This window comes from Mirounga angustirostris, unplaced genomic scaffold (assembly GCF_029215605.1).
Source record: "Mirounga angustirostris isolate CCGP_5_RB_7025 unplaced genomic scaffold, mMirAng1.0.hap1 SCAF_13, whole genome shotgun sequence".
Classification (NCBI taxonomy): domain Eukaryota; kingdom Metazoa; phylum Chordata; class Mammalia; order Carnivora; family Phocidae; genus Mirounga; species Mirounga angustirostris.
Window position 1 is genome coordinate 96,661,506 of NW_026991721.1, and position 19,894 is coordinate 96,681,399.

A 19,894-nucleotide genomic window follows, 5' to 3' on the forward strand; every position below is an offset into this window, starting at 1 on the left:
TAAGTTCAGCAAAGTGTAAACGGTTTCCTAAGGCAAAAGCACAGTGGCAGTGCGGGGAGTGTCTGGAGGTGAGAAAGGATAGTTCTGGAGACCTGACAACAAAGGGGCTTTGTCTTTTATGCTCAGAAGTTCGGAATTGTTCCTGCAGATAATGGGGAAACTTCTGGTACCTTTTAAGAAGGGAACACGTGGAATCGAGTTTGCTTTTTGGAATTCAGGTGGCAATATGGAGTGTAGCTCGAAGGTGGCAGACTATTTTATTTATTGTTAGGAGAAGCGTTATTAGGAGACTCTTGTATTATTCAAGCAAGAAGGAGTGAGTTAGGGAACTGTTCTAAGGGTGCAAAAAAGTGTGTCCTTTATTCGTTCATTATTTGAGAAATGTTTATTAAGTTCCTGTTACGGGTCAGACATAGAATTAGTTATACATTGGGTTAACAGGGTGAACAAGATACAGTTCCTGCCTTCAGGGAACTTATAGTCTAGTGGGAGATTTGACAAACAACACAGACCTACAATGGTCAAGTCCTATACCAGGGCATGTATGATAGCACGTAGACCTTAACACAGTACTGGGGGCGGGAAAGCCTTTTTAGGAAAGTGTAAGTTGGAGTCTGCTAAGTGAAGTTGTGCAAGATGTAGGGGTGGGGTTTGGGGTGTTGGAAAGACAAGTATTTCAGTTGAGGAAGTAGTATCTGAAGATGACTGGAGTACGTGAGAGAAAAACCCTGGCTTGTTTAGGGAACTGCAAATCATTTAGTGTGGCGGGATTGTGGAGAGCAAGGAAGTGGGTTGAGAGAAATGAGGCCAGGGAATTAAACAGTTACCTTATAAACCACATAAAAGACTTTGTCTAAAAGCACACGAACTGTTTTAAGCTGGAGAGTGTCATGATCAAATTAGACCTTTAACAAAAATCCTTCTGGCTGCTGTGGGGAGGATTGGGAAGGGAGGAGGAGGAATAGGGCAGGTGATAAAAGAGATGCCAGAGAGGTAGAGGAAGGTTTTTTTGGAAGCAGGAGAAAGAGTTTAAAGAAGGGAGTGGTCAGTTCTGGAAAATGTTGCTGGGAAATCATTCATTAAGATTGAGACTGAGAAGTATCTATTAGTGGGTCAGTTGGTGACCTTAGTGAGAGGAGTTTCAGTAGTGTTGAGTGCGAGGCCAGTTCTAGGGGATTGAGGAGTGTTAGCTAAGTAGGTAGCACTAGTGATTGAAGACTACTTGTCATAGAAACTTGTATATGATGAGATAAAGAGCACTTGGGAGAAAAGGGAAGGAGAAGGGGTCAAGCGATCGAAGGTTCTAATGAGGTTGAAGAGTGTTGGCTGATGTGGTTGCTGTTAAGGCAATGAGAGTAATGAGCAATGGAGCTTGGGGGGCGTGGGGATTTACATTATTTTGAATTGCTTGTTAGTTGTTTCTCATAATTTTGCAGGACAGGTGTTACGATTGTTGGAAATTGGAAAAAATCTGTTGAGCTTATTGCAGATATTGTACTTCAGGATTTTAAGACTGGAATAGCTATGGATTATGATGAATCCAGGAGAAGTGATAAAGGTCCTTGGCAGTAAGGTCTCAGTTCCCGGGAAGTTGGCTAGAAGGATGGTTGTACCTAGGATGGAGATGACTGAGCCAGGTGCCAAATTATCCTGCAGACAATGAAAGATGGCCTGGAGATGAGTTACAGCCTTGACACGGAGAGTAGTATGGTTGAGTGACGTGAACCTTCAAGGAGCGGAAGGTTTCCCCTGTCCGTCGGAAGGTGGGAGAACTTTGGGGAGAGAGAACAATGATCCCATATTCTAGTTCCTGTAGATGTGGAAAATTTGCCAAGAGGGTAGACTTTTTTAGCTGAGCTCCTTTGCCGAGGGATCAGTGAGTACTGTTTTATGAATAGGTTCTGTCTGTGATTTTCTGGGGAGAAGATCACTGTCAGTTTTTTTCATATGAATGCATTTGGAAAACTGTTGCTAAGCAACCTGTTGTCATTTTTGAATGTTACTTTAATCTGGTGTCGATGACTAATGATCTCATTGGGCTAGTTCTCTCCCCTCCAGCTATGCTGGCATCAATATGTACACTAATAGCCTTTAAGAAATGCATTCATTACAAACCAGGTAATCACTGTGGAGCTGGCCTCGGCAATGTCTGAATGAGTCGGACAAGTTAGAGAAAATCTTGAGCCCGAAAGCTACTCTGTCTTTTAGGTTTGTTTGGGCAAGGTAACAAGAGATGAATCAGCTGTAATTTAATGGGATCTGATATTACCTTTATAAGATAGATCACTTTAACATGATGCTTTGTCATTGATGTTTTAGTAATCTGACAGCATTAAAGAGAGTTGATAGTCCCTGTTTTATTATTTCTTGGCTCCATGACAGAACTATGCATTAAAATGCCCTTAAGATTTTAAAAGGATGTCTAAGAAAGTAGTTAACTAACACACAAATCCCAAGTGGATTGATCTGATTTATAAATTCCAACAATGTGTAGCTAATTGCAGATAGATTTTATTATTCCAGGTACTGTGTCAGCTCTCCTGTGTATACCTTTTATATTGGAGCACAAGTAATGGAGATGCTATCTTGCCAACATCAGGTTTGAGGAAGGAGTTTCCAAGACAGGAGTATCAGAAGAGTTTTATGCTGTACTTTCCCCTTTTATATAAGCCTGCTAAAATTCAGAGGTTGAGCAAGAGGTTTTTGAGCTCAAAATGAGCTGATAGAAATTTTTAGCAACAATGAAAAAAACATACAATCATCCAATATGCATATCTAATTTTTTTAATGCATATCTAATTTAAGATATACCTTATATGTATATCACCGACAATCAAAGAAATGCCAGTTACGATGTCATTCTGTTTTACTTGCCCAGATGGTGAAGTTTTATTTAAAACAAGGCCATGCTCAGTGCCGCTGTGGGGTGGGGGACTAGGGAGGTCCCACTTTAGGGGTGTATATGAGGAATGTAGCAACGGTTTTAAAAGTATATATTCTTTGACTTAGCACTTTTGGTTTTAGGAGTTTGTCTGATAGAAATGACCACGGGTCAAAACAAGAATGTAGCCATGAGAATATTTACCACAACATTGTTGAGAAGAGCAAATACAAACAAACAAAACCTCCCCCCAAACCGTAAAAGTCCCATCCTGAGAGATCAATTTTAAGTTTTGAAAGACTTTCATAATGTTGTGGAAAGCTATTTGGAGACATTGAAAGATAAACAGTATGTGTTCCTAAGTGGAAAAAACATATTTCATGGGTACGTATGTACAGTAGAGTTTCGTTTTTGTGTTGATAGATCTATTACACAGGAAAAAATTACAGACATCTTCAAGGCATTGAGGCTGACCCGTTGAGTCGGTAATCCAGGTGCACCTGGCAGGGTTGGTGATGGTGGTGGAGCTGGTGGAAAGCATTGAGCCAGGTGGCAAAATTGTACTACTGGTCACCTCAGTGTCGGTGGTTGCATTCTATGAGTGGTAACATTGGAGAATTTTTTTCTCCTTCTTTGATCTGTATTTTCCGAATATTCTACAATAAACACCACTTTGTAGTAAAAATACTTTTATTTTACAAAACAAACACAATAAGATGGCTGGGTGCTCAGCTTTCAGTGAATTGCCCAAAGAGTTTATGTGGTGAACTTAGCAGTGGGGTTAACTGCGTATGATGTGAGGAGGAGGATGAAAATGATGATTGATTTTCCTCATTTTGTACCCCTAACATGGCCAGTTGATGGGATTCTTTGGGGAAGACTTTAAATTAAAGCCAGGTATGGAAAGATGATTTGTATTTAAAGTCAGATTGCTAGCAGGCAGAACATTGAAGCATTTTACTGAGTGGCTTCTTCAGATCAAGAATATTTTTCAGTTAAAGGCCTTCTTTGATCCAGCCCCCTCCTGTGTCTCTCAGGATTATACTCATCCTGATCTCATAAGCACACAAATACACTGAACTTAAAGCAGATATAAAACAAGTGTTCATCCGGACCGACTAGATAGCAGTTAGTCTTGTCATTTGTTTGCCATTGCTGATCTACCGAGCTTAGAGGAATCACAGATTTTAAAGAATTCTGGGGGACTTGAAGGTCCTAATGTTCTCATTTTAGTACACTAACCTCCTCCTTTTTTAAATCTCGTCTTCCTAATCTCATTTTCTCCTCGTCTTTCTTTTCATCATGTTATATTTTACCCAGTGTGTATTTATGTAAGTATATGTATTTAAGCATTTCCTGAATCAAAGTGAAATATAAATACGTTAATGAATGAGTGCTGTATTTGCCTTTTTAGTAGTGTGTCTTATACCTTAATAAAAATTCAAGCCATTCTGGAATGAGTCTGTGTTTAAGTACAATACTAAACAAAATGCCTTGCATATAGTACAGCGTGCGTAGATGTAGATTTGCATTTAGTGCCTTGCATGTTTGTTGACTGAATGATACACATACGAGATACTCTGCTGTTTAGGGTCTCCTGTTTGCCTGCATCTCATTTGCCTTTCTGCAGACTGCCTGCCCCGTTAGATCCAGATGAGCTGGCTGAGTATGCGAGCAGTCTTTTGCTCAGCACCTCCCTGCTCATGTGCGTGGATTTATGCCTAATCAACAACCTAGTTGCTAAGGAGTCAAGTGCAGGGCAAAACAAAGGAAGACTGGCAGTGAAAGTATCTCAAGAGAGGTAATCTAATAATAACGGCCAGTGGTTCCTCTGAATCTTGTTTCCTCAAGTTGTTAACTTCAGAGAGATGTAAAATTGCTTACATTAGGATAGATTTGGGAGTTCTTTTTTGATAATGGAATCAAGTGAAAAGGTCCTCTATGATACTGTTGTGGATGAATGTGATACTGGTCAGGAAACATGAGCCTGCCAATTTTAAGTCTGCATGCTTCCATTAACAACTTAACAATAGTGAGACGGCTCCCTGTTGTCTCTTGTTTCTGTATCAAGGATAGAGAAGTGCCCTATTTTTCATCCTGTTGGATCTGCCCTTTCTCATGTCACTGGATTTGGGCAAGTTTATATGTTGGTATTTTTCTGGTCATAAAATTACAGCTACATTTAAGAGAGTATTTTCTTATTTCCACCCTCCTGACATAGTCAAGCTATAATATAGAAATGAAAGATTTATTATTCATTGCATTTATGGAATAAAATTTTGTTCCTTGTGTTTAGTTGTGAAAACAAGTGAATGAAAGACTTACGAAGGTGCACTGCATTTTGCTGGATACTGTGGATGATGTTTAGGGAAGACAGCCCCGTGCCCTGAAGGAGATTCTTACTTTGTCGAGTTTGAGCTAGCAGACACAATTAGAGAACAGGGTAAGGTTATCCTTTGGAGCGAGGTTCTTGAGAGGATTAGGAGCGATCCCTGGGGATCAAAATATTGGCATCCACTCAAAGAATCTGAATTGTTTTCTGGAAGGGTAGATAGCATTTGCACAGGTAGAAAGTAGGAGTAGGAAGTTTCTGGAAAGTGAGCCTTTTAAAAAGACGGTAGTTGCTACAGACAGAGACAGAAACAAAAGAGGTAAGTTTTGTGTGAAGGTGAGTGATGAGCAGTAACAGGACTATGAGTGATTGTTTGGGGGCAGTCATTGGGGAGATTGTGTGGGGACAAGGTTTAGAGGACCTTGAAAGCCAGACCCATAAGTGTGAGTTTGGTATGAGCAAACACAGGTTCCTGATGGGCGATGAAAGGAGTATTTTAGGAAGTTGAGGCTGACAGCGATAAGTGGGGGGACAGTTGCAGTGTATGTTACAGTGGTCAAGATGAGGTTAATTTGGCCATCCCAAAGGGATTTGATGATCATTTACTGAATCGCGACCAAGCACTGTTTGTCCTTAGTACTTCAATCATGATTTCATTTAAACCTCATAACCACCCTGTGAGTTAGATATTATTACTATCTTCACCTTAACAGATGAGGAAGCTACAGCGCACAGCAAGGGCCCACAGCCAATGAGGAGTAGAGCAATCTGTCTGGCTTTGGAAACCAGGGTCTTAGCCCCCCCCATGTTACGTTTTCCAGAGAAAATAAAACTAACATTCTTTTCTTCTGTGTGATTTTTTTTTTTTTTTCTGTAATAATTCCCCATCTCCTTACCTACAACATTGGTTAAGTGGCCTTAGAACAAAGGGTCGGCTTGGGGATTTCAAGTAGTTTTGCTCATTTTGAACTCTTCAAAACCAGTGACTACTGGTTACTTGTAAACGATACTTTGTAATTTCACTTTTTCCCTCTAAACTGAGACAAATCAAAACAGCTTTAGACTGGATTTTGAAGCTGGAGGAAGGGAGGCTAACTAATTTCATAAGTGTTTCTGGTTTGCTGAGTTTCTTTACCTAGGTCCTATTATAAACAGTAATGGTTTTTGTATTTATATCTGTTTAAATATACCATGTACACTTATTTAACTGCTAAGCTGACAGAAGCTCTCTTAAACGCACAAAATTTGGGTTTCAGCAGTCACGAGATTTATTGGAGATTTCTAATTTGTTCGCGGTCAGTCTGATACATGTGTGCTGCGTAATTTAGAAAAGGCAGTTGCTTGGCAGTTGGTGTGCTCTGGGTTCCCTTTGTCATTTGTGACAATTGGTCCCTTTGCTGCGCGTGTCTTTTAGGACAAGGGATTGAGCTCCTACAAAAAGCATTTCAGAGGTTTTCCAACTAATGATTTTTTCCTCTTATTCTTTACTGTTTGGTTTCTTTGGCAACCTGGCCTCTCCTAGCACCCTGCAGCCCCTCTTCCTCTCCACTACCCCACCCATTACTTGAGGGTTTTTTCCCTTGCTGCTTTAGGACTACACTAGAAGAATATGCACATTTGCTTAAATCTCTGTTCTTGTATGCTTCTGAGAATAATTAGAAAGGAAATCACTTTTAGAAGCTAAGTAACCTGTATTTTTGGGTTTCAGGGTTCCAGCCATAAAAGGCTGAGTTTATTCTGTTGTCTGCAGTTTCCTTCCTTCCTTCCTTCCTTCCTCCCTCCCTCCCTCCCTCCTTCCCTCCCTCTCTCCCTCCCTCCCTCCTTTTGTTAAACAGTAATAAAAAACATGTTTTCCAGTTAGACCAAACATTTTACAATCAAAATATTTTAGGATATAAGGCGTAGAGGGAAAAACAGTCTGAAAATGACATACACAGTTTGGTTATATAAGGTTACACTGTGATTTGTCTATTTAAAAATCAATTATGTCTATGAAAAGCACTTCTATTACTTTGGGGGTGGCAGAGGAAGTAAAGATCTAAAAATCTGTCCATTGTTCGTTCACATTTGGTCCTTAAGTGATACATTTTGAATCCCAATTCCTTGACCCTGTTCATAGTCATTTCACTATCCTGGGCAGAGGTGGCCATTTCTATTACCTAAAGCACAGTGAAGAGCCCTACTTCTTTAAATACAAATGAAACCATTTGTACCGTTAGTATACATTGGATGCCACATGGTTGATCCTAACTGTAGTCCTAGTAAACCATGTCATTTGCTTTTACATTTGGCAATATTCACTTTGGCCTCAGTGTATTTTCGTTTTTTAAAATATGCTGTAGAGTATATAGAGTATAGGTAGGGAGTGGCTAAGAAAGGGGGAGAGGAAGGAACTGAAAGAGAAAGGGTTACCGCACAAATGCCTTTTCCTACTGGGGCACAAGTATATGAGGTTTCTGTATGTGTGTCCAAATATTTGAGAGGAGAAGATGGCTCTCTTTGTTGGGATCTGTAGTAAATTTGATGTGATGTGCATATGAGTGTAGGGTGTATGTCCACAGACGTGTGTGCTGCAGGTTAGGAATGAATGAAAAGCCTGCTGTAGAAGCAAGAAGGAGAAGGAATTAATTTTGCCTGGAGAAGTCAGGGAAGGCTGCCTTGAAAAACTGACCACAGACCTGGCCCTAGGAGAGTGAGGGAGAATTACTAGTTGCATACAGCCTTAGCACCAAAGGTTTGTGTGTGTGTGTGTGTGTGTGTGTGTTGGGGGGGGTGGGGGGACTGTGGCTGGGAATATTGGAAGATCTAGTTGAAAGGTAGGGTTGGAGGCAGATGGTGAAATCCTGTTTGTCTTGATCGTTTAAGCAAGGGACAACCACCAAGAGATACTTTAGGTTTGGTCTTTGAGATCAGATTTGTGTTTTGAGAGAATCTCTAAATATAAAATTATATGCAGCGTGTAACTATAGAACTATATGATAAATAATGAATTTGTAACTTAATTATTAGGGTAATTGAATAATACCTGGTTTCCTCTTCCCTTAATCTTTAAAAAAGCATTCTATATAATGAGGCAGTTTTATATAGTGGTTAAGAGGTGGTATCTGATATTGAACTCCTAGTCTCCCACTTATCTTTTTAACTTTGGATAAGCCTTAAGCTTGGTTTACTTCATATGTAAAACAGGCATAATGATGCCAACCCCAAAGAAATGTTTAAGATTGGATTGAATGAGATCATATATATAAAGCCCAGCATTTCACACAGAAAACTTATCTAATAAATAGTAGCAATTATTATTTTATGATACTGCGTTCATTATGGAAGAAAAAATTTAGAATGTGAGGGATTAATGTTTTTTTTTGGAGGGGGGAGACCTTTGGTAAGTAGATAATTAGGAAGTAGACTCATAATGGCTTTATCCAAACAATGCTTTTAGGTGCCAGGGAAAGTCAGGGTAGAAGAAGGAGGTTTGGCCAGAGAAGAGAAAATGCTGTCACTTCAGTTATGGATGGGCTGACTTGAGGGTGACAGAGTACATGAGGGAGATGTCCAGGAAGTGATGGTTGGAAATACAAAGCCTGGACGTACAGATGTGCAGGTTGGAGATACCAGGGTCAGCAGCAGCCTAAGCAGAGAGAGCGCCTTAAGGAAAACTCATGTGTAAGACTTGGGAGCCTGTCAAAGAGATTGTCCCTACTTGATTCTAGGGATATAGGTCACTGGTCTTTTGTCTTACCTTCTTAAAAAAACTAGGGACTTAGAGAAATCAACTATTTCTTTTTCTTAATGTACTTTTTAATGTATTGCCAATAAAATAATGTAGACTGTTAGACTAAGGCACTAGACTGTGTATTCTGAAGGCCCAGGAGTTTACATTTGTTGCTTTACTCATTAATGTGTATAGGATATACCCAACTTTGGTTAGCCTTCTGACTGTTGGGCCTCATTCACAGCATTTTCTCCACTTCTGTCTCAAAGTGGGAGAAAAGTTCATTCTTTGAACTGGGGAAGCTCTCCGATGTTGGCAGGTTTCCTCCCTCTCATGTCTAGACACTTGGCCTCTATAGTAGTTTTTTATTCAGGAAAGTTCTCACCTCTGCATCGTCGATATGGTGTAGATTTGCTGGTACTTGGCTAGTCAGGATCACTGCAGTGATTGGTATTGGTAAGTGCCATGTTGTCTTGCTGCCAAGAATCTTGCATAGTTAATGTGTTCAGTCATAGCCTTTTCTTTATGTGACTGCACCATTAAAATACAGATTGTCTTACTGCCTTCTCACAGAATGTCAACTGTTTCCAATTAATTTTTTTTCTGAGCGAGAAGGAAAAAAGAATCTTTTGCCATTGTCTTCAAACTGAAATTTCAATTTCAGCAGCATTTGATCTGATGTAGTAAAATATTAAGAGACTCAGAAATTACCCTATTGGAAGTTTGAAATGCTGCTTCCCAGTTTATATAGTAGGATTGAAACCTTAAGCCCTGTGTTTTTAGTTACCTTTTGGGTTAAATTGTCAGAAACTATCTTGCTTGCGTTAGAGATTTACAGTTGTTAATTGTCCCTCCTTACCCTACTTCATGTACCAAAATCTAGAGATGGGATTGTAATTGGAAGCCCACAGGTAACACTTCCACAGGGCCAAGTTTAATTTTTCATTTTAATTTACTCAATCCCTTCTTTACCTCTGGGATACTATATAAACCATGAGAGACGATGGACTCTGAAAAACAAACTGAGGGTTCTAGGAGGATCGGGGGTGGGAGGATGGGTTAGCCTGGTGATGGGTATTAAAGAGGGCACGTTCTGCATGGAGCACGGGGTGTTATGCACAAACAATGAATCATGGGACACTGCATCAAAAACTAATGATGTAATGTATGGTGATTAACATAACAATAAAAAATTTAAAAAAAGAGAAAATAACTTGGATTGCCTTTAGTTTTAATTTATAACTTTTATTAGGATTTTATGATGGTGTATCTTTTTGGTTCTGGAAGTCTCAAGGGGTTAACCTTGTTCTTCTTGATCTTTAGGGACTTAGGATAGTTTGTATTGGTGTAGAACCAGCAATATCCTGCTTGTTTTCAGGAAGCCTAGTGGAAGAATACTGAGTTGCAAGTTTGTGCAGACCTCAAATAAGTGTATGGTGAGCTATAAAGTTACAGTGTTAAATTAGCTTCTGGCCTGCCTACTTTGTTTCCAAAGTTCACTTTGCATTTTAAAAGCCCTTACTGATTTTAAAAGCAAATCTAGAGAATGGCATGGAAATAGAGATCATCATTTGAGGGACATTTGAACTTGCAAAAATAGTGAATGTAGAAGGCAAGGTGCTCTTGGCTGGGCATTATAGACTAGAAACTGGCATTTAAAGTTTAAACTGTTTGGGTAAGATGACACATTTTCCTGGTTTATACATCTTAATTTTTCCTCCGTGTCCCCTTACCACCATTGCTCCCAGCATAGAAGAATGTTACTGTAGTCTTATTTGGAAGAGAGACCAGAGCCTGACTTATTTAGGGGCAAGGAAGTGAGGTCTTTTCACTATTAGGTATTTCTGGCTATGGATGTGGCATAGGTCTTAGGTCCTTCACTGACGTTTTCTCATTTTCTCCATGAAATGTTGACACTTTTGGGGTTTTTTTGGAATATTTTTTCCAAGGCTTCTGATAGTTTGCGGCTATTGTGAATGTGTTCTTTGGAAAATTATTATCATCATCACATCTTCTTATAAATTAACTTTGCTATATTAGAAAATAAATTTTCACATGCTGGGATCTCATAATTTATTTTGTACTTAGGTTTTATTTATCCTCTCAATACTTCAGTTTGATCATCTGTCCGTCAAAGGGGTTGGGTTAGAGATTTCCAAGGGTCTTTCTGGTGTCAACATTACGTGCGTCTGTGATGAGGTAACAGCCTTTACATACTTTAGGAGGTGAGTGGGAGTTGTACCAGCCAAATACAGATAAGTTCTGTGAATACAGCCAAACTTAGCTTGGTTCGTATATGTTTGCATGTGTTTAACACTCTTAGTATAATGGTTCTTTAACATATTGAGGTAAAAAGTGAATACTTAACATTTTAAAAATAACCCTCAAAAGTACAGTTTCTTATTCTGGCTGAAATGGTTTACTATTATCTTCTCACCCTGCATTTTAGTTTGTTGCTGTGTTAGTTGTACTGCATATTTTTTTTTCCTAAAAATAGATGGTCTTTAAACCATAGTTTTTATAAATATTTGCATCTCAAGTCAGATTTTTCCTGTACCTGAGTTTCATTAGAACAGGTTATGTTAAGAGAGCTTTATCCTCCACGTTTGTTCTCTTCCGTACCTCTGTCCCAAGGATCCCAAGTGCAGATGTCAGAAGATTGCCTTGGGAGTGTGAGTGGTATTCTTGAATTATTTTAATATTTATTTCTGCTGGGTGGAGGGAAGCAGATGCTGTGCTTGTCATCTCTGAGCTGAGAATATTCAGTTCTAACCCCAAATGTAGCTCAATAACCGGCCATCTTTTATATCTTTTAGAAAGACATGGGCTGGCTATATAAGTTTCTTTCTAGATGTTTGCCAGGAATTTGTTTGAACAAACTGAAATGGCTAAATAAATTTTAACCCTGATTTGAATAGGGTTGCCAAAAATGGATTCAGGGTGAAGGTTGGTGGAGGTCGTATTGGGGTGGTACTGAGCTGGTACCAGTAGGTGTGCCTGTGTGTCTGTATGTGTGTCTGTCTGTCTGTATATGTATTTAATTCGTGGTAAAATTAGCATGTAACATAAAACTTATCATCTTCACCATTTTTAAATGTACAGTTAAGTACATTCACATTGTTGTGCATCCAATCTCCAGGACTCTTTTCATCTTGCAAAACTGAAACTCTGTATCCATTAAATTAAACTAAATTTAAGTAATTAATTTAAAAGTAATTTTTCTTTTTGTGCACCTTTTTTTTTTAAGTAAGCTCTATGCCCATTGTGGGACTTGAGCTCATGAACCTGAGATCAAGAGTCTCATGCTCTACCAACTAAGCCAGTCAGGTGCAAAAATTCCCTAATTCCCCCTTCCCCCTGCCCCTGGCAACCACCATACTACTTTCTGTTTCAGTGAGTTTGAACCAGTAGCTATTTTTTTGAGAACTTGCCCTCCTCTATGCCAGCCGAATGGATTTTGAGGGTGAAGAGTGGAGTGATCCAATAAAACCATTAGCCACTCTCCATAATCACGTGACTGTTGGCAGTGGCCAGCCCTGAAATTCGAGCATCTGTAAGTCTTCTGTAATTTGGAGTTTGGAAACTGCTGTTCCTTTTGTTTGAGTAGGAGGAGGAGGAGGAGGAGAGTTGGTGACTGACCCTCTTAGGCACTTGTTACTTGCCTGAGGTTGGAGGAGAGACCTGCCTCTTCTGGGATGAAAAAGAGAAGGCGGGTTTGGGAGCGCGCAGAGAAACATACAAGAAATCGAAGGAGTTTTTCGTGTCTGTTTTCCCTGTCAAGTAAGAAGACTCCGTCATCTGTGGCAAGTTAGGGGTCTGCAGTTGGCGAGAAGGCTTTCAGGAAGTGACAGAAGGTGGGATTCCTAGGCGGTGGGGTAGAGACCTGGGCAGGGAAAAGTAAAGTGCTAGTAATAGTCTAACAGCAGCCAGTCCCTCCTAGTTTCCTGTGCTGCACCAGCTCTTGTTCTGGGTGATGTATGTTTTAACCTTTGGAGCAGCTTTGTTCTAGAGATAGGAAGTGGTGAGAGTGAGGACCCCAGTGGTATCCGCTTGCCCTGAGCCCAGGCTCTTTCCTCTCCCTGAACTGCTAATGACATTGGGAGTGTCTGCATGGCATTGAGAGCCAGAAGTTTAGGGTGGAACTTCAAAAATTGTTCTTCAGACAAAGGGGGAAGGGTGGACTGAAAAAAATGTACATATCCCAAATGCAACAAACATATTGATGCTTTTTTCCCACCAGAATGATTGATGCCCTTGATGGGCTGCTCCACTAACTGGAGTGAGCTACCATAGCCCTTTTCTTTTTTAAATTTTTTAAATTTTTTATTTTTTTTAAAAGATTTTATTTATTTATTTGAGAGAGAGAGAATGAGAGACAGAGAGCATGAGAGGGAGGAGGGTCAGAGGGAGAAGCAGACTCCCCGCCGAGCAGGGAGCCCGATGCGGGACCCGATCCTGGGACTCCAGAATCATGACCTGAGCCGAAGGCAGTCGCTTAACCGACTGAGCCACCCAGGCGCCCGACTTTATTTTTATTTTTATTTTTTTTAAGATTTTATTTATTTATTTGAGAGAGAGAGAATGAGAGACAGAGAGCACGAGAGGGAAGAGGGCAGAGGGAGAAGCAGACTCCCCGCCGAGCAGGGAGCCCGATGCGGGACTCGATCCTGGGACTCCAGAATCATGACCTGAGCCGAAGGCAGTCGCTTAACCAACTGAGCCACCCAGGCACCCTAGCCCTTTTCATTTTGTGGAGGAGAACTTGAATTTCTGTCGAAACCCAGATCCAGTTATGTGACCTGACAGTTAGAAGGCTCTGAACTGATAAACTCATTTTCTCTTTAAAGCCTATATTTCTGAAATACTGGGTTGATATTAATGCTAGTAAGTGCTTTAATTTCTTTGCAGCGGGAAGTGAAGGCCTTTTCACTTGTAGTTATTCTACTTATTGAACAGATATTAGTTGTACTCCTATTTTATATTAAGGGTCTGTGTTACGAAGTATAAAAGTTTTTTTTTTTTTTTAAACAGTAGCATCTCTTCATGCATGTTCATTATTGCTCTAAATAAATGTGAAATTTATAAAAAGTAAACCCCATTTTTCTTAGAATCATAAATGCAAGCTTAAGTTTCTTGTTTGCTTTTATTTGACGTATCTGCAGGTACTTCCAGACATCTAGGAGAACAAACGGAGGCCAGAAGAGTTTGATGTAAAGTAAACAAAATGGATGGAGTTATAACTGAGCCTCTGTACGTGTTTTAACGTCCAGATGGATAAGCAAGCTCTTATCCATTTACAGGGGTAAACTCATCTAGTAAGATCAATTAATTAATTTCTAGGCTCTCATTAACTAATTATATTTTTTTACTGTGTTATGGATTAGATTTGCATTGCCTAAAACTGCAGAAGGTAACTTTGCCCCCCAAATCTGCATATGTCAGATTACCTACAATTCAGACTGACATTTACCTCTTCTAGGTTTAGCCCTTTTCAACTTAGGAATATCTCCTAGGCTTGATATATCCTGTGTACGATCTACCTTGTTATGAAGGCTAGCTCTTTGGTTTTAATGTTAGGAGAAAAACTAGCAATAAGGCATGAGATGAAATACAGTGTCGATGACTTCTGTCACCTTGGTGAACACGCACTGCTGTACGGTGTTGGTTTGTTGCAGACTCTTTTCATAAGTAGAAAACTCTTCCAAAAGACATTTTTAAAGTTTTGCTGTGAAGAAAGATTGTTAGTGAATGAAAAGAACCTTTTGTAGACCCCTCTTTGGGAGTCTGGTAACTGGTACTTTTGGATTCTTTACACAGAGATCCCAGGCTGAGAGAATATCTCAGGATAGAGCTATCTTAGTTTTGAATCCAAAGCTATTAAACTCTTCAATTATGAGAAGAAACCACAGATTGCATAATGGCCTTGGTATTTTGTCGGTATGGTGAGGATGATCTCAGAAGACTTGTAAGCCTGTGTTGGGATGTGTGTGACACGTGCCTTTTTTCCTGATTTTTAAACTTCAACAGTCTTCAACACATTTTTGAAACTGTGGATATCCTAAGTTAGCAAATCCAAATCAGTGCACAAAGCAACCATTTTTGCCACTGCCAAATGCATACTTTGCTGAGTTTTGTAATCTGGGCTCCAGAGTTTATACAGAGCAAATTCTAACATCTGCCAAGTTCTGTTATGACCCAGAGGGGAGTAGAGCAAAGTGGGATGAAGAATCTGGAAATGCATACCGCCAATAGGGTAAATCGCATTTTGGAATTTGCTCCCATGTGGATTTTCTCCTCATGGACCACTTCGATGTTTAGCAGGCCGAGCCGGAAAGGTCATATTGCATGAAGAACAATAAATGGTCTGTTCAGTGGCTTGCTGTTAAGTCTCCCTGCCAATGCCGACTAATGGTTGTGATAGCCATTTCTCCCCCCGGGATATGAGAGTTTGGCTCTCGCGTTTGGGCAATATGATAGTTTGTTGCCATTGCTTTCAGCGTGGTGGAGAGATCGAACATGTAAAGGCTCTTATCCCAGTGGCTTAGAGTTCTTTTTTGTTTTTGTTTTTTAAGCCTTGACAGTAATTTTAAAAATGCAGTAATGGTATCTGTTTCACAAAATGCATATGAATATTAAATCTACTTGATTCGTTTTCATTTTGCCAAAGAGAACTTGAATTTATCTCTTCTTTAAAAAAAAATATGTATGTATTGAATGGGAGAGGTTGTGGGGAGGGGCAGAGGGGGAGAGACTCTGAAGCAGGCTCCACACCGAGCATGGACCCTGACGTGGGGCTCGATCTCACGACCTGAGCTGAAATCAAGAGTCGGACGCTTAACCGATGGAGCCGCCCAGGCACCCCTGAATTTATTTATTCTTACAAGACATTGGCCTCATCTTTTTTTTTTTTAAACCTTAAGACATTGGCACTAGAAATAATTTGTTGGGTTTTTTTGCTTTTCCTTAAATCAGCAAAACTTCCTTTATCTTGGGTTGTGGGTGCAGTTCTAAACCATGTTAAAAATATGTACAGGGGCACAGACCCCAGTAGGATTTAAAAGAGATGAAGAATCTGGGGCAGAAGTTAGTATGTCTGGTAAATTTAAGTTACCTCAAATTTGCTTTATAGGAAGTGTATTAATATTTTCCAAAGCGCTTCCATCCAAGTGACGTATTTTACATAGCTGCCTTTGAAAAATATAGTTGTAGGGCTCCTGGGTGGCTCAGTTGGTTAAGCGACTGCCTTCGGCCCAGGTCATGATCCTGGAGTCCCGGGATCGAGTCCCGCATCGGGCTCCCTGCTCGGCAGGGAGTCTGCTTCTCCCTCTGACCCTCCTCCCTCTCATGCTCTCTGTCTCTCATTCTCTCTCTCGCAAATAAATAAAATCTTAAAAAAAAAAAAATTAAAAAAAAAAGAAAAAAAAAAAAGAAAAATATAGTTGTATTCCTGAAATGATTTATCAATTTTTAATAAGTAAAATAGCTTAAAATGAATGATGAGTAATTTCTTTTGCAGTTATATGATAGATTAGATGTGTAGAGAAGCCCTTTCTGGTCAGAAAACAATTTTTAAATGAAGCTGGGGAGAGGAAAAAATATGTGAACATGTATAAAATATATGTAAAATGCTGGAGCTTGTGTTAGAGAAACAGTTGAAGGCCTTGAAAGGCCTAGAAAGCATGCTTTCTTAAGGTGGAGTAAGCACTGGAGAGGGTTTCTTTTTTTTTTTTTTTTTTTTTAAGATTGTATTTATTTGACAGAGAGACAGCCAGAGAGGGAACACAAGCAGGGGGAGCAGGAGAGGGAGAAGCAGGCTTCCCGCAGAGCAGGGAGCCCAATGCGGGGCTCGATCCCAGGACCCTGGGCTCATGACCTGAGCCGAAGGCAGACGCTTAATGACTGAGCCACCCAGGCGCCTCTGAAGAGGGTTTCTTATAGGATTAGAGTGGCAGGGGGGAGAAGAGAAGAAGAATAGTGTCCAAACAGACTAGTGGGAAGTCATATTGGAGACTGCCTCACAGAAAACTTGAGACCCCAAAAAGGTAACTTCCTCAGTGGATAAAAGGTGCTGTGCATGCAGAGACTTGCATTTTTAATGTCTTGGATCTGGATGGGAAGGGGGAAAGAGTCTGCCATGAAACTGCCTAAATAGAAGTCCATACTCACATGGATTTGCTATTACTACTCATGAGTCCTGAAAATCTCATAAGATGATAACTTAGTTGAAAGCGCTTCTGGTTGATTGTGATTCCCAAGTGTCTGGGAGAATAAAATTCAGATCTAACACATGAGCATCTAAATATTTAAAACAATTAAAAACAAACACAAAGGAACTCATTGATGATAACACGATAATGGTAGGGGACCGTAACACCCCACTTACATCAATGGGACAGATCATCTAAACAGAAAATCAACAAGGAAACAATGGCTCTGAATGACACACTGGACCAGATGAACTTAACAGATATGTTCAGAACATTCCATCCTAAAACAGCAGAATACACATTCTTTTCAAGTGCACATGGAACATTCTCCAGAACAGATGACGTATTAGGTCACAAAACAGGCCTCCACAAATACAAAAAGATTGAGATCACACCATGCACCTTTTCTGAGCACAACACTATGAAACTAGAAGTCAACCACAAGAAGAAATTTGGAAAGACCACAAACACATGGAGGCTAAACAGCAGGCTGCTAAACAATGAATGGGTCAACCAGGAAATCAAAGAAGAAATAAAAAAAAAACCATGCAAACAAATGAAAATGAAAACACAACCGTCTAAACCTTTGGGATGCAGCAAAAGTGGTCCTAAGAGGGAAGTACATAGCCAGACAGGCCTACCTCATGAAGCAAGAAAAATCTCAAATAAACAACCTAACCTAACACCTGCAGGAGCTAGGAAAAGAACAACCATCAGTGCCTAAAGCCAGCAGAAGGAAGGAGATAATAAAGATTAGAGCAGAAATAAATTATCTAGAAACTTAAAAAACAATAGAACAGATCTTTGTAGAAACATATTTTATAGACTGATCTCAAAGAATCTTTATAGGTAAAGTGGCAAGAAATGTGAGCTTGCACAAGAAAACAAGCAACTATGAGTGAGATTATATTTTCCAAAGGGAGCGGTAACAATATTTCCTGACTGATGTCATGTGCTCTTCTAGAACCTTGCTATTCTACCGTCAAGAAATAGTCTGTCCCGGGCGCCTGGGTGGCTCAGTTGGTTAAGCGACTGCCTTCGGCTCAGGTCATGATCCTGGAGTCCCAGGATCGAGTCCCGCATCGGGCTCCCTGCTCAGCGGGGAGTCTGCTTCTCCCTCTGACCCTCCCCCCTCTCATGCTCTCTCTCTCATTCTCTCTCAAATAAATAAATAAAAAATCTTTAAAAAAAAAAAAAAAAAAAAAAGAAATAGTCTGTCCCATTGCATTAAACCTGGGCAGGGCTTTGTGACTGCTTTGACCCAAAGAATCTGACAGGACTGATACTATGTGATTTCTGAGGCTAAGCCGGAAAAATGCCACACATTTGTTCCTTATTCTCTTGGGATGTTCATTCCTGGAACCCATTCCCATGCTGTGAAGAAGCCCGTGCAGTCCATGGAGAGACCCATGTGATGAGGAACGGAGGCCTCAGGCCCACGGCCCCAGCTTAGCTCCCCTCAGACAGCCAGCGTTGACTTGCCAGCCTTGTATGTCAGCCGTCTTGGAAGTGGATCCTCCAGCCTCCTGTCTCCCATCCAAGTACTAACCAGGCCCGACCCTGCTTAGCTTCCGAGATCAGACGAGATCGGGTGCGTTCAGGGTGGTATGGCCGTAGACCCTCCAGCCTCCTGTCAAGCTGCTTTAGGTGATGCCACATGGAGCAGAGCAGAAATCTGTCCTTTCTGAGGCCTGGACAAATCGCAAATCTGTGAGCAAAAGAAATGATTATTGTTTTAATTCACTGAGTTCTTGGATGATTAGTAGCACAGTAATAGGTAAAACTAGAACATTAGCAGTAACTATCAGTCTCATAGATTATTACTTTTATTTGAAGAAATAAAAGAGGGAATTAAAAATATATGATGAAGAGACTCAAGATTGATGAGAAAGATGTGCAAGAAGAACTCAGTCTCCATAGAATGTCTAAAAATAAAAGACATACATGAAAAAACAGTGGAAAGATGATGCAGCCTGGATAGAGTTGAAGAGTGAACTGGGAGATAGATCTGGAGATTTCTAGAGTTGCGTGCAGAGAGGAGGTGGGGCACATGCAGTTTAGCAACAGAAGGATGAGAAGATACCATGTAGTCTGATTTAGTAGCTCTCAGACTTTGTGATCTTAGGACCCTGTGCACTTGTAAAAATTATTGAGAACCCTAACTTGCTGTTGTGTATGTAAGTTACACTTATAATTTGGTCACATTTCTGTAAATATGTTATAGTTCAATAAAAAATTTACTTAAAAAAAGAAGACATCATAAAGAGTAGAAAAATAAGCCACAACTTGAGAGAAGATAGACTGATAAAGTTTGTTATTCAGAATATAAAAGAACTCCTTAAATTAAAAAGAAAAAAAAGATAGGAACAACAACAAACAAGGAAATAGGAAAGTCACGAATAAGTTTATTTCACTGGAGCAGGAACAAATGGTCTATGAATATATGAGAAGAGCCTCAGTTTTTTTTAGTAATCAAGGAAATGCAGACTAAAACAGCGAGGGACTATGTGCCTCCCCATTCTCCATCAGACTGGGAAAAATTAAAAAATAGCAGTTGTTGGAGGTGATAGAGAGCAGTGGGAACACTTGCACTGTTGGATACAACCATTTTGGAAAAACAATTTCGCTTTACTTAGTGATTCCTAAGTATACACTCAAATGAAACTCTTATACCCATTGCCCAGGAGACACGTGTAAGAATATTTAAAGTAGGGGTGCCTGGGTGGCTCAGTCATTAAGCGTCTGCCTTCGGCTCAGGTCAG

General features: G+C 40.1%; 1 protein-coding gene and 1 pseudogene across 14 annotated transcripts in view; one reads left to right on the forward strand and one right to left on the reverse strand.

The window, feature by feature from the left end:
• Positions 1–19,894, forward strand: part of SIK3 (SIK family kinase 3) — a 242,383-nt gene that overhangs the window by 93,327 nt on the left and 129,162 nt on the right. The window lies entirely within an intron of this gene.
• Positions 18,646–18,751, reverse strand: LOC123858040 (5S ribosomal RNA; annotated as a pseudogene).